General features: G+C 44.0%; 1 protein-coding gene across 2 annotated transcripts in view; it reads left to right on the top strand.

Annotated features, from left to right (window-relative positions):
- Nucleotides 1–2,957: 2,957 nt before the first annotated feature.
- LOC147432494 (uncharacterized) overlaps nt 2,958–11,130 on the top strand; it is a 166,502-nt gene continuing 158,329 nt past the window's right edge. For both annotated transcript variants that reach the window (XM_086492419.1, XM_086492417.1), the window contains exon 1: nt 2,958–3,193. The gene's annotated coding sequence lies outside the window, so the exon portion shown is untranslated. The remainder of the gene's footprint in view (nt 3,194–11,130) is intronic.

Below are 11,130 nucleotides of genomic sequence, written 5' to 3'. Positions count from 1 at the left end.
TGTAAGGTAATGTGCTTTGTAGCACCACTATCAAAGTAGCACAAATGTGAATCTCCAACAACTGACATACATGCATCATGTTCAGAAGGATCATAAGTGCACTTTGCACTAAACGTCCACTCCATATCTACATCAGCATCACAATCTCCTTTCACAAAAGATTCTACACTGCGCTCGTAGTGGAACTAGCCTCTTTCTTCTTAGCTTCTTTTGCCTTCAATTTAGGACACTGCTTAATCAAGTGATCATTGGCCTTGCAATAATAGCAACACATTTCTTCTTGCCTTTTTCACTAGAATTTTGAGACGAGGTGTTGCCACTAGAGGCATTAGGAACAATTGATTAGCTACTCACCGAAGAACCATGAGAAGTGGCTACATTGCTATTACCACCTTTTCTTTGAGCAACAACAAAATCCTATTCAAGTGCACATTCTTTAGCCTCGTTCTTTCTTAAAAGTGAGTCTTGCAACATCATTGTTCATAATGCACCAAACTTGAAAACATCAAGTTTTCCATGGGTTATAAGTCTCCAAGTACTAGCAAAAGTCTGGTAGGAATTTGGCAATGCATCAAGAACAATTTACACAAGTGAACTGTTAGAAATGACTTCGCCACTGCGGGAATGAATTGCTCATTAATATCCTTTGATACTAGCAAGGAAAGTGTCCATGTCATCTTTCTCATGCATAATCTTTGACTCTAGCTCTTTACGCAATAGTGCAATTTTAGCCTCATTGCACTTGCATAAAGACCAGCTAGAATATCCCTAGCCTGCTTTGCAGATTTAGCTGAACGCATGTTAGGAGTAATAGTACACTTCACAAATAATGCAATCAATGCATGAACATGCACATCTCTAACATTGTAACAAGACTAGGAGGTTTCCTCTTCCACTCTACCACTCTCAATTTTGAGCCCTCCTTTGCTTAGCCATAGGCAAAACAGCTCTAGCAACAATAATCTTGTCACCAAAACCTGCAACATCCTCAACAGAGCTTGTATTCACAAAATCTGGACGTACATCAATGCTTTGCACAATATTCCAAATGCCCTTTGACACAAGAAGATGTTGCATCGTGTAAGCCCACTTTGGGTAATTGTCCCCATCCAGTTTATTCTCATCACGAGACATCTTGAAAATATGTGTATTGTTGTCAGCCATGATGAGTGACTGTACCTAATGTGAAAACTGCCTGGAAAGAGGAAAAACAAAGAAGGACAAGTACATGCTATATAACACAACCCAAACAAGACTGTAAGGGACCTGTTCTACAAAAAATTGCAATGACAAGAAATTTTGCACAAAAGGACGAAATTGCCTGTGCAATACTACTTGTAGTGGAAACGAAGGCCGAAATGAGCCCGAATGAATTTTTTGAGTAGACCAAGCTCCATGAGTTCCCTTGAAGTTTTTGTCGACCTACTGATGCACACCAAAGCTCAACCAAATATGAGAAAGTGAGCAGGCATGTGCTGACGATGCTGACAACTATGCCCAAGAGGATGCAATTTGCTTTGATACCAATTGTTGGAAATAAGGTTGCAGGGAAACACACACAACTTGGAGAAGATGAAGAAGCTCAAGGCACACAATAGAGAGTATGTATTGCTTAGTGCACAATGAAAACATAAGTTAGCCATAGAGTGACGGGTGTATATACAATGCACGGGGGAAAAACATCCTAGTGAGGGAAAAAATGCCTCGATGGTCCTAAGTATGTTCACACACATCACTACCACATATGTATGTAACACGATACTCGATGATAATTGTTGGAAAAAGCAGTTCGACTCTGCAATTGGATCTCTATAAACAATAAGTATAGTTAACAAATGTTGTAATAATTGTTTTGAATTATTTAATTTGATTTTGGTTATTGTAGACTCATAGCAATCACACTTATGTATCTTTGGACGAGGATGTAGATTGATACTTTTTTGTAGTCTTCTTTTACAAGCGCAATGGGACAACAAACTCATATGTACATAAAAATCATTGAAATTTTGGCTGCAGGTAAGATGTGACATGTAATTTAAAGTGTATTGCTAACGTACAAATCAATCATAGAGAGCTTTGCATGCGGAATATGGATTCGTTTAGGTGTCTGGGGAGAAGAAGCCGATTCCTAGAAACGAGTTTCAATGGAAACCTTAAGGGGTTACAACCTGTTCTTGTGGTAGAGAGATCAAACCAATGCAGTAACCAGAGTGTTGCACAAATCCAAGAACCCTCAAAGATCTATGTGATGAGTGTTGAACTTAAAACTTGATACTCTAGAGAGAATTGGATTAACTATATGAAAAATTTCTTTGAATGAGTGAGCTATGGTAGCTGGGTTCTGTGTGCATGAGCAAACACAAGAGAGCCATGGTACTCTTTGTGTATGACAAGCAGATGGAGATGAGGGCTTGCATACTAGCTCGCACGACTCACCTACGACGGGTCTTGCTCACTCTTACCACATATATATATATATGTGTGTGTGTGTGTGTGTCTATCGAGTGTTTCTATGTGTACTCATGAGTGAGCTTGAGAAACTATATAAGGCCCGTGTTAGACCCATTCGAACGAAGGACCCTCAGGGTGAGCTGGTCCAATAACAAAAGTCACCATGGCCGTTCCCTGTCACACACGACAGTGGCCAGCATTTTTCAGTCCAACGTGGCTCGCACTTCAAGATCAAAAGCGTCCATCCGGTGGGTGACCTCTTCCCCTCATCCATAGCCGTCTTCACTTAGCTCATTGGCTAACGATGTCGTAGAATTCGCATTCAAATTCTTTTTTTTAGTTTTTGTTAACATCGTTCTTCCACCTAGTGTGTTAGTGCTGATCGGATGCCCCGCCCATGTAAGGCCATGTCACTCACGACCGCCGCTTGTGTGTGACATGACGCTAAGATTACATTTAGAAACAATCGGTAAGAACGAGCAAGACCCACGGTAGACGAATGGTATGATTTCGGTTTAACGCGTTCGCCAATCTCGGGCCATCCACGACACTGGCAAGAATGACCCTACACTGAACACACCAAGATAGCACGGACTCTCCCAGGGTGCCCTGAAGGAGAATTCACGTTGAGATTGCCCCTCAAAGGTCCCTCGAGCTCCCCCTGTAGCGTTTTCCTGTGGATTTTCTCCCCCATGCAGTAACGAGCCCTTTCTACAGCGTTTTCCTCGAGAAGACATTGCAGGTGCGTGTGTGAGAGAGAGAGAAGAAGAAGAAGAAGAGAGTATTAACGTCGTAGGAAACTCAAGACCTCTTATTCAAGAGGGAAAAGGCATAACCAATCTAACACACTTTGGTGATAGAAAGATTATACCATTTTCCTCTTTTTATTAGCGCACACACCACACCCACACCCACACACACCCGAGAAGAAGAGAGTTTTAATGTCATAGGAAACTATTCCAGGAGACCTTAGAGATCTAGCCGACGAAGAGAGAGAGAGAGAGAGAGAGAGAGAGAGAGAGAGAGAGAGAGAGAGAGAGAGAGAGTCTCGCCACCATCCCTTCCAACTATTGCCTTGAAGGCTTGTGGCTTAATACAAGACGTTGACATGGGAGACCTAATTCACAATGAGGTTGTTAGTCAGCAGCTATTGGAGAAGGATGTAGTGCTTGGTGGTCCTTTGGTCAATATGTATGCTTCGTGCAATTTACTCAACAATTTCTCAATGAGCTTTTTGTCCCGAATCATCTATGCTTTCGTCTTTAAGGCGTGTGGCCTTATGCAAGATGTTGAAATGGGTGAGTGAATTCACAATGAGATTGCCAATCAATGGCTACTAGAGAAAGATGTATTGCTTGGTGGTCCTTTGGTCAATATGTATGTTGAGTACGGCTTACTCATAAAAGCACAAGGAACTCTTTGTTTGGAATGTTGACTCTTGGAACACACGAATTGTAGGATATGTCCATCATGGTTGTGACAAGGAAGATTTGGCTCTTTTTAGCATATGCAAAGTGAAGGCCTTTGCTCGGAAGCAATCACCTACCATTGCACTTTGAAGGCTTGTGGATTTATGCAAGATGTTGATATGGGTAAGAGAATTCTTGATGAGTTTACTACTTAGTCGCTATTGGAGAAAGATGACGTGTGTTGGTCAATATGTATGCCAGATGCAACTTACTCACAAAAGTAGAAAAATGTTTTTATGAGTTTTCTAGTCCAGAATGTTTCTCTCGGAAGAGACTAATTGTAGGTTATGCCCAACATGGGTCTGGCAAGAAAGCACTGGGTTGCTTCATGAGATTATTGCCAGTTATGTGTCCAACGAGGTTGTGGCAAGAGAGAAAAGGTTTATTTCATGAGATGCGAATTGAAGGACTCTCAATCACGTATGCTTGTGCCTTGAAGGCCTAAGGCCTCCCCATGGCCTTATGCAAGATGATGATATGGATGAGAGAAATTTTTCATATTAATCAAGCAAGCTTGTGTCTTGAAGCTGTTAGAGTTTAGGTATCTCTCCGAATTCGTCTAGTCGGTCCCAGTGTAAGGTGCAACGGAATGAATGTTGTTTTTTCTCAAGATTAGTGATCTATATTGCTCAAGGTTCCTTTAAGTTCTTAGGGAAGGAGAGAGCCTTCCGTCTTTATGGAGAGTGCTATGATCACGAACAAAGTGAGTGGCTATTGTGCGTGCAAGTGTTTGAGACTGAGAGAAGGAGAGAGAAAAGATACGACACTCGAGAGGTTGTAAAACCCTCCTCCGAAGGCCCCACTCTCGTCGGCGAGAGTGGTCTACTTTTGATTGCATAAAGTGGTACAATGCGTATGCAATGGACTGATGCAACTTGAACTATGCCGATGACGACGACGACTTGGTGGCTGAAATCTGAGATCTTCTAATCACTGAATTTCGGGACTGTTTCGGTGGTTGAAAATGACCGTTTTGTCTTGGGCTAAAGACGGGGGAACTTCTGCAACCAATCTTGGATGTATCTGCTACCTTGCTAAAGGCTGAAATCGATGTGGATCAGCTGCAGTTGGGGCTGAAAGTCAAAAACGCTGATGCACGGCTGAACGCTAATGCTGATCTGGGACAGAATTCAAAAAGGCTGATGGGACTAACGCTAGGCTGCCTGGTGGTGGGGGCGATCATGCTGGGGACCTGCTGTTGCCGGCGGGAACTGCAAGAGAAAGCGCTGACTGATGCATATGTCCAAAAACGCTAGGGGGTTCTGAGGGTATGGCGAGGTTGGAAGCTCCAAAACGCCAAGTGCTAGAGGTACTGCTGAGAAGTTGCCTGCTGAGCGGGAAGCTCCTGCTACCTCTTTTGCCATTTAGTGCTAACTTGGGTTTGCTTATATACAAACTTAGCAAAATTGCCCTATCTACTTTTGTTGGAAAGTCACTTAAAAATAATAAGTGAAAATACAAAAAATAGAAAAAATAGGCTAAATACACTTGAAAATTCCCCTAACTGAATCTGATGGATCTTGAAGGGAATACTGATGATCATGCTGTGTGCAACCAGAGGATATGCATCTATGCTAAGTGACTGGGCATGCACGGTCTGCGAATAGACTCACAAAAGTGCCAGGTCACTGCTAATCTAAACTGACTGGACCGACTAAACCCTTCTTGTGGTGTAGCTTGTCCACGGACACATAGGGTTGGGATGTGTCACGTGACATTTTCTCCTTTTCAAAGTTCGGTACTGGTACCGAACTGTATGGCGTCGAGGGAGATCGCCAATAGCATTCGGAATCCTGGAAGGGACTCTTCGTCGGCCCACTCTAATGTGTGGGTCGTGCGGTACTTGAACTTCATAACGGTCTGCAACGCTTGCTTCTTTGGGCCGCGCCGAAAGCGACACAAAGTCTTCTTTAGCTCCTTCGATGCTTCAACTTTGTCTAGAGTCCTGCTTCTGTCTTCTTCAAGAATCTCCATGGTTGAAAATTCCTGAAACCATTTCCAACACAAAACCATGAACATACCCATTACATGTAAAGAGAAGGAGAGAGAAGAGATACGACACTCGAGAGGTTGTAAAACCCTTCTCCGAAGACCCCACTCTCCTCGGTGAGAGTGGTCTACTTTTGATTGCATAAAGTGGTACAATGCGTATGCAATGGACTGATGCAACTTGGACTATGCAGACGACGACGACGACTTGGTGGCTGAAATCTGAGATCTTCTAATCGCTGAATTTCGGGATTGTTTCGGTGGCTGAAAATGACTGTTTTGGCTGCGCTTTCTTGGGCTAAAGATGGGGGAACTTCTGCAACCAATCTTGGATGTATCTGCTACCTTGCTAAAGGCTGAAATCGATGTGGATCAGCTGCAGTTGGGGCTGAAAGTCAAAAACGCTGATGCATGGCTGATGTTAGCAAAAACGCTAATGCTGATCTGGGACAGAATTCAAAAACGCTGATGGGGCTGATTTGGGAAAATGCTAGGCTGCCTGGTGATGGGGGCGATCATGCTGGGGACCTGCTGTTGCCGGCGGTAACTGCAAGAGAGAGCGCTGACTGATGTATATGTCCAAAAACGCTAGGGGGTTCTGAGGGTATGGCGAGGTTGGAAGCTCCAAAACGCCAAGTGCTGGAGGTATTGTTGAGAAGTTGCCAGCTGAGCGGGAAGCTCTTGCTACCTCTTCTGCCATTTAGTGCTAACTTAGGGTTTGCTTATATACAAACTTAGCAAAATTGCCCTACCTACTTTTGTTGGAAAGTCACTTAAAAATAATAAGTGAAAATACCAAAAATAGAAAAAATAGGCTAAATGCACTTGAAAATTCCCCTAACTGAATCTGATGGATCTTGAAGGGAATACTGATGATCATGCTGTGTGCAACCAGAGGATATGCATCTATGCTAAGTGACTGGGCATGCACGGTCTACGAATAGACTCACAAAAGTGCCAGATCACTGCTAATCTAAACTGATTGGACCGACTGAACCCTGCTTGTGGTGTAGCTTGTCCACGGACACATAGGGTTGGGATGTGTCACGTGACATTTCCTCCTTTTTAAAGTGAGGTACGGGTGCCGAACTGTATGGCGTCGAGGGAGATCGCCAATAGCATCCGGAATCCTGGAAGGGACTCTTCGTCGGCCCACTCTGATGTGTGGATCGTGCGGTACTTGAACTTCATAAAGGTCTGCAACGCTTGCTTCTTTGGGCCGCGCCGAAAGCGACACAAAGTCTTCTGTTGCTCCTTCGATGCTTCAACTTTGTCTAGAGTCCTGCTTCTTTCTTCTTCAAGAATCTCCATGGCTGAAAATTCCTGAAACCATTTCCAACACAAAACCATGAACATACCCATTCCATGTAAAGTGAAGGAAAAAAACCTTGGCTTCTCTAAAGACTGTGTATGCAATGTAGATGAACATAGAGACGGAGTGACAATCCGTTCATCAAACACATGCAAACAATGCGATTGAATCTTTTCTGTTTGATCGAATTCAATCAATTGTGGCAAATTACAATGGAAATACCCATGCTTCGTGCTCATACTGTCATGTGCTCGTTCGGAAACTGTGTCATGCCAAGGAAGAGACATGGAATGTGATTTCCTTACATACAAACTTTTCAGCTTTTCATGAAAAAACAAGATACATTCGTGCTCATCCATGATAGAAATGTGCTCAACATACAATATGTCATGCCTAGGAAAAGGGATCACATAACGATGTCGACTAAAATACAGGAAACCGTCACGAATGAAACATTCGAACAATGCGTGCGTATCAATCATGCAAACACATAATACTTCCTGTGAGTGTTCTTTGGACCAAGGCTCGAGAGCCAAGATCGATCCTTCCTGAATGATCGAATCCTCCTGTGGGGGTTCTTTGGACCTCGAGTCAAAAGCCAAGATCGGTTCTTACGAGGTTAGCTTCGCTAGAAAAAGCATCCACTAACACATCATCCTTGTGAACAATCACATCATCTTCATGCAACTCATCATGCTTGTCTTTATCATCCAAATCATCATGCAAATCATGGTCAATCAAATCATCATCATGCTTCACACAATCATATAAATCCTGTGTGTCATGTTTTGGAGAAAAAGAGACTGAGAGAGTCTCCTTCTCCTGAATCCTTTCAATCTTGTTCTGCATATTAGCAATGAGATATGGAGAATGAGCAATGTCCTCTCCATGAATGACAATAGGAGAACCACTTGTGGCATTGAGAGTTATAGTGTTAGTCATAAAATCCATGAGAGCGTCGTTATCACGAAACCATCGAATGCCCAAAATCATATCACATCCTGAGAGAGGAGAAACAACAAATCTTCTAGTGAAGGCAGTCCGTTGAATTGCAAACAACACATCAAGGCACTCCTCCATGATGAGAGCGTTCATACCGGGACGAAAGCCAGAGACCTCGATAGGAGATCTCGGACTAACTTCGAGGCGGACTCTCTCAACAAGAGAGGAACTAATCACATCATGCATACTATCTGGGTCAAACAATATGACAAAACGGTGCCCCGACGTACGACCATAACATTTAATGAGAGAAACATCAATGGGAGGGTCCTGAGAAACTGTGGGTACAATCGTGTTATCATTCATTGCATTGACAAAGGAAGTGGGTGCTGTGGGTTCTTTAGATTCATTCGATTCAAGCTTAGGACATGTTCTTTTTATGTGACCCTTAATGTGACAATGAAAACAACGACCTTCTTTAGAATAAGTGCTTTGTTCTTCCAACGTGATGTATCCTCCTACAATTCCTTGTGCTACCTTTTCATATGGAGTAAGCTTAGGTTTAGCAGTTGTGTTAGCCTTACCCTTAAATTCATTGGAAGAATTCTTTGATGAGAGACTGTTGGAAGATTGGTTAGAAGAGTTATCATTCTTACCATTCTTACCGTTCTTACCATTCTGAGGGTTCTGAGAAGTCCGTGAGGTACTTGTCGAAGTCTTGTTCTCCTTAGGTTTTCCCTTGTTGTGCTTCATCTCCTGTGCGAGAGCAATCGCTACCGCCTTGTTGAGATCGATTGGATCGAGAACCTCGACATCGTACTTGATATACTCGTCCAATCCAAAGAGAAAAGCCTCTTTGCGCTCATCATCTGATTTTCGTAATTGAGTACCTAGCTGCAAAACACGATTAGAAAAAGATATGACTGGCATACCGTTTTGCTTGAGAGCGCACCAATCGTCCTTCAATCGTGCAAGGTACTGAGGTGGCATAAACCGCGCCTTGAGCTTGTCTTGGAAATCAGCCCAACTAAAAGAGAGGGGCGTGAAATCGTCGGCTGTCTCTAGGTGCGCGGCTAGCTGTGCCTCTTGCCATGCGTGGTACCAATTAATGGTATCACCGGCAAGGTACATAGCTGCCGTCAAAACTTTGCTATTTCCTGTCTTCTTAGTTGTCGCAAAATAAGCATTAAATTGATGCAACCAAGAATGAATAACCGTAGCATCGATCTTACCGTCATACTTATCTTACCGTCATACTTACTGAAAGTCAACTTTTTTGTGACCGGATGGTTGGAATCTGCATCGTGGCTTGCACCACTTGAGGAACTGCCACGATCTTTGGGTGGTTCGGTTTTCGAGGCTAGTACTTGTCGAAGCAATTCTTGAGTGCGTAGCTCTCGTTGAGCTTCACGCTCGGTCTCCAAGGCCTATCTATGAGCGGTACGATCGGCCTCCAAGGCCGCGTTTCTTGCCGTGTCTTCCGTCTTTCTTAGTTGTTTCCGTTCTTTGCGTTCGTTGTGCTTGCATTCTAAAGCAAGGCGATTGTCTTCTTGTTTTGCGGCAAGTTTTGCGTTTCTTTCGTCGCGCTCGCGGTCCTGAGCAAGGCGATTTGCTTCTTGTTTATCCATCATGGCCATCATCTGCTTGACCATTGCCTCCATAGGGTTTGGTGCACTTGGTGGCGTAGATGGCGAAGGGGGAGGGTTGAAGAAATCATCTCCGGGTGGGGAAGAGTCTTCGTCGCCTCTCTCATGCTCATTACCTGTATGCGAAGTATCCATTCTGCTTCGGGTGACGACCATGCACTATAATCTTGGGTTCTTAAGTTCGCGAGGAACTTGGGTTCTTGAGGGTCTTGAGGTTCTTGATTCTTGAGGGTCTTGGGTTCTTGAGGTTCTTGAGATTCTTGAGTCTTGAGGGTCTTGGGTTCTTGAGGTTCTTGAGGTTTTCTTTTGCTTGCAAATTGCGTTGGAGAAGGATCTTCTCTTCACCCGAGTTCTACTCCTTTCTGCCGGGCACACCCCTTGGCGGTCTTGCGCTCACACCAAGGTTGCTTTTTCCCACCTCACGTCGATTGGCCGGCCGCTAAGTGCACGGTCCGCTCTCATTGAGTGAAAAGAGACACAAGGGGAGGCTGGACAAGCCCTTCTTTCTTGGGATTCCTGTCACTCTTCAACAAAACACGATGAGGAATCGACACGCCCAAGCGAACTTGGGTTCGTGCAACCGCAACAAGCAAAAAAATTTCTTGTAGTTCTTGTGGTTCTTCCCTTAAGTAGTACAGAACACTTCCAAAGCTCTGACACCAATGTAAGGTGCAGCGGAATGAATGTTGTTTTTTCTCAAGATTAGTGATCTATATTGCTCAAGGTTCCTTTTAGTTCTTAGGGAAGGAGAGATCCTTCCGTCTTTATGGAGAGTGCTATGATCACGAACAAAGTGAGTGGATATTGTGCGTGCAAGTGTATGAGACTGAGAGAAGGAGAGAGAAGAGATACGACACTCGAGAGGTTGTAAAACCCTCCTCTGAAGGCCCGAGAGTGGTCTAGTCTTGATTGCACAAAGTGGTACAATGCGTATGCAATGGACTGATGCAACTTGGACTATGCCGATGACGACGACGGTGACAACGACGACGACTTGGTGGCTGAAATCTGAGATCTTCTAATCGCTGAATTTTGGGACTGTTTCTGTGGCTGAAAATGACTGTTTTGGCTGCGCTTTCTTGGGCTAAAGATGGGGGAACTTCTGCAACCAATCTGGGATGTATCTGCTACCTTGCTAAAGGCTGAAATCGATGTGGATCAGCTGCAGTTGGGGCTGAAAGTCAAAAACGCTGATGCATGGCTGATGTTAGCAAAAACGCTAATGCTGATCTGGGACAGAATTCAAAAACGCTGATGGGGCTGATTTGGGAAAATGCTAGGCTGCCTGGTGATGGGGGCGATCATGCTGGGACCTGCTGTT

Source organism: Adiantum capillus-veneris, chromosome 20 (assembly GCF_014529385.1).
Source record: "Adiantum capillus-veneris isolate H3 chromosome 20, ASM1452938v2, whole genome shotgun sequence".
Taxonomy (NCBI): domain Eukaryota; kingdom Viridiplantae; phylum Streptophyta; class Polypodiopsida; order Polypodiales; family Pteridaceae; genus Adiantum; species Adiantum capillus-veneris.
Note: the sequence above shows the minus strand (reverse complement) of the source record. Positions and strands in the feature narration are given on the sequence as shown.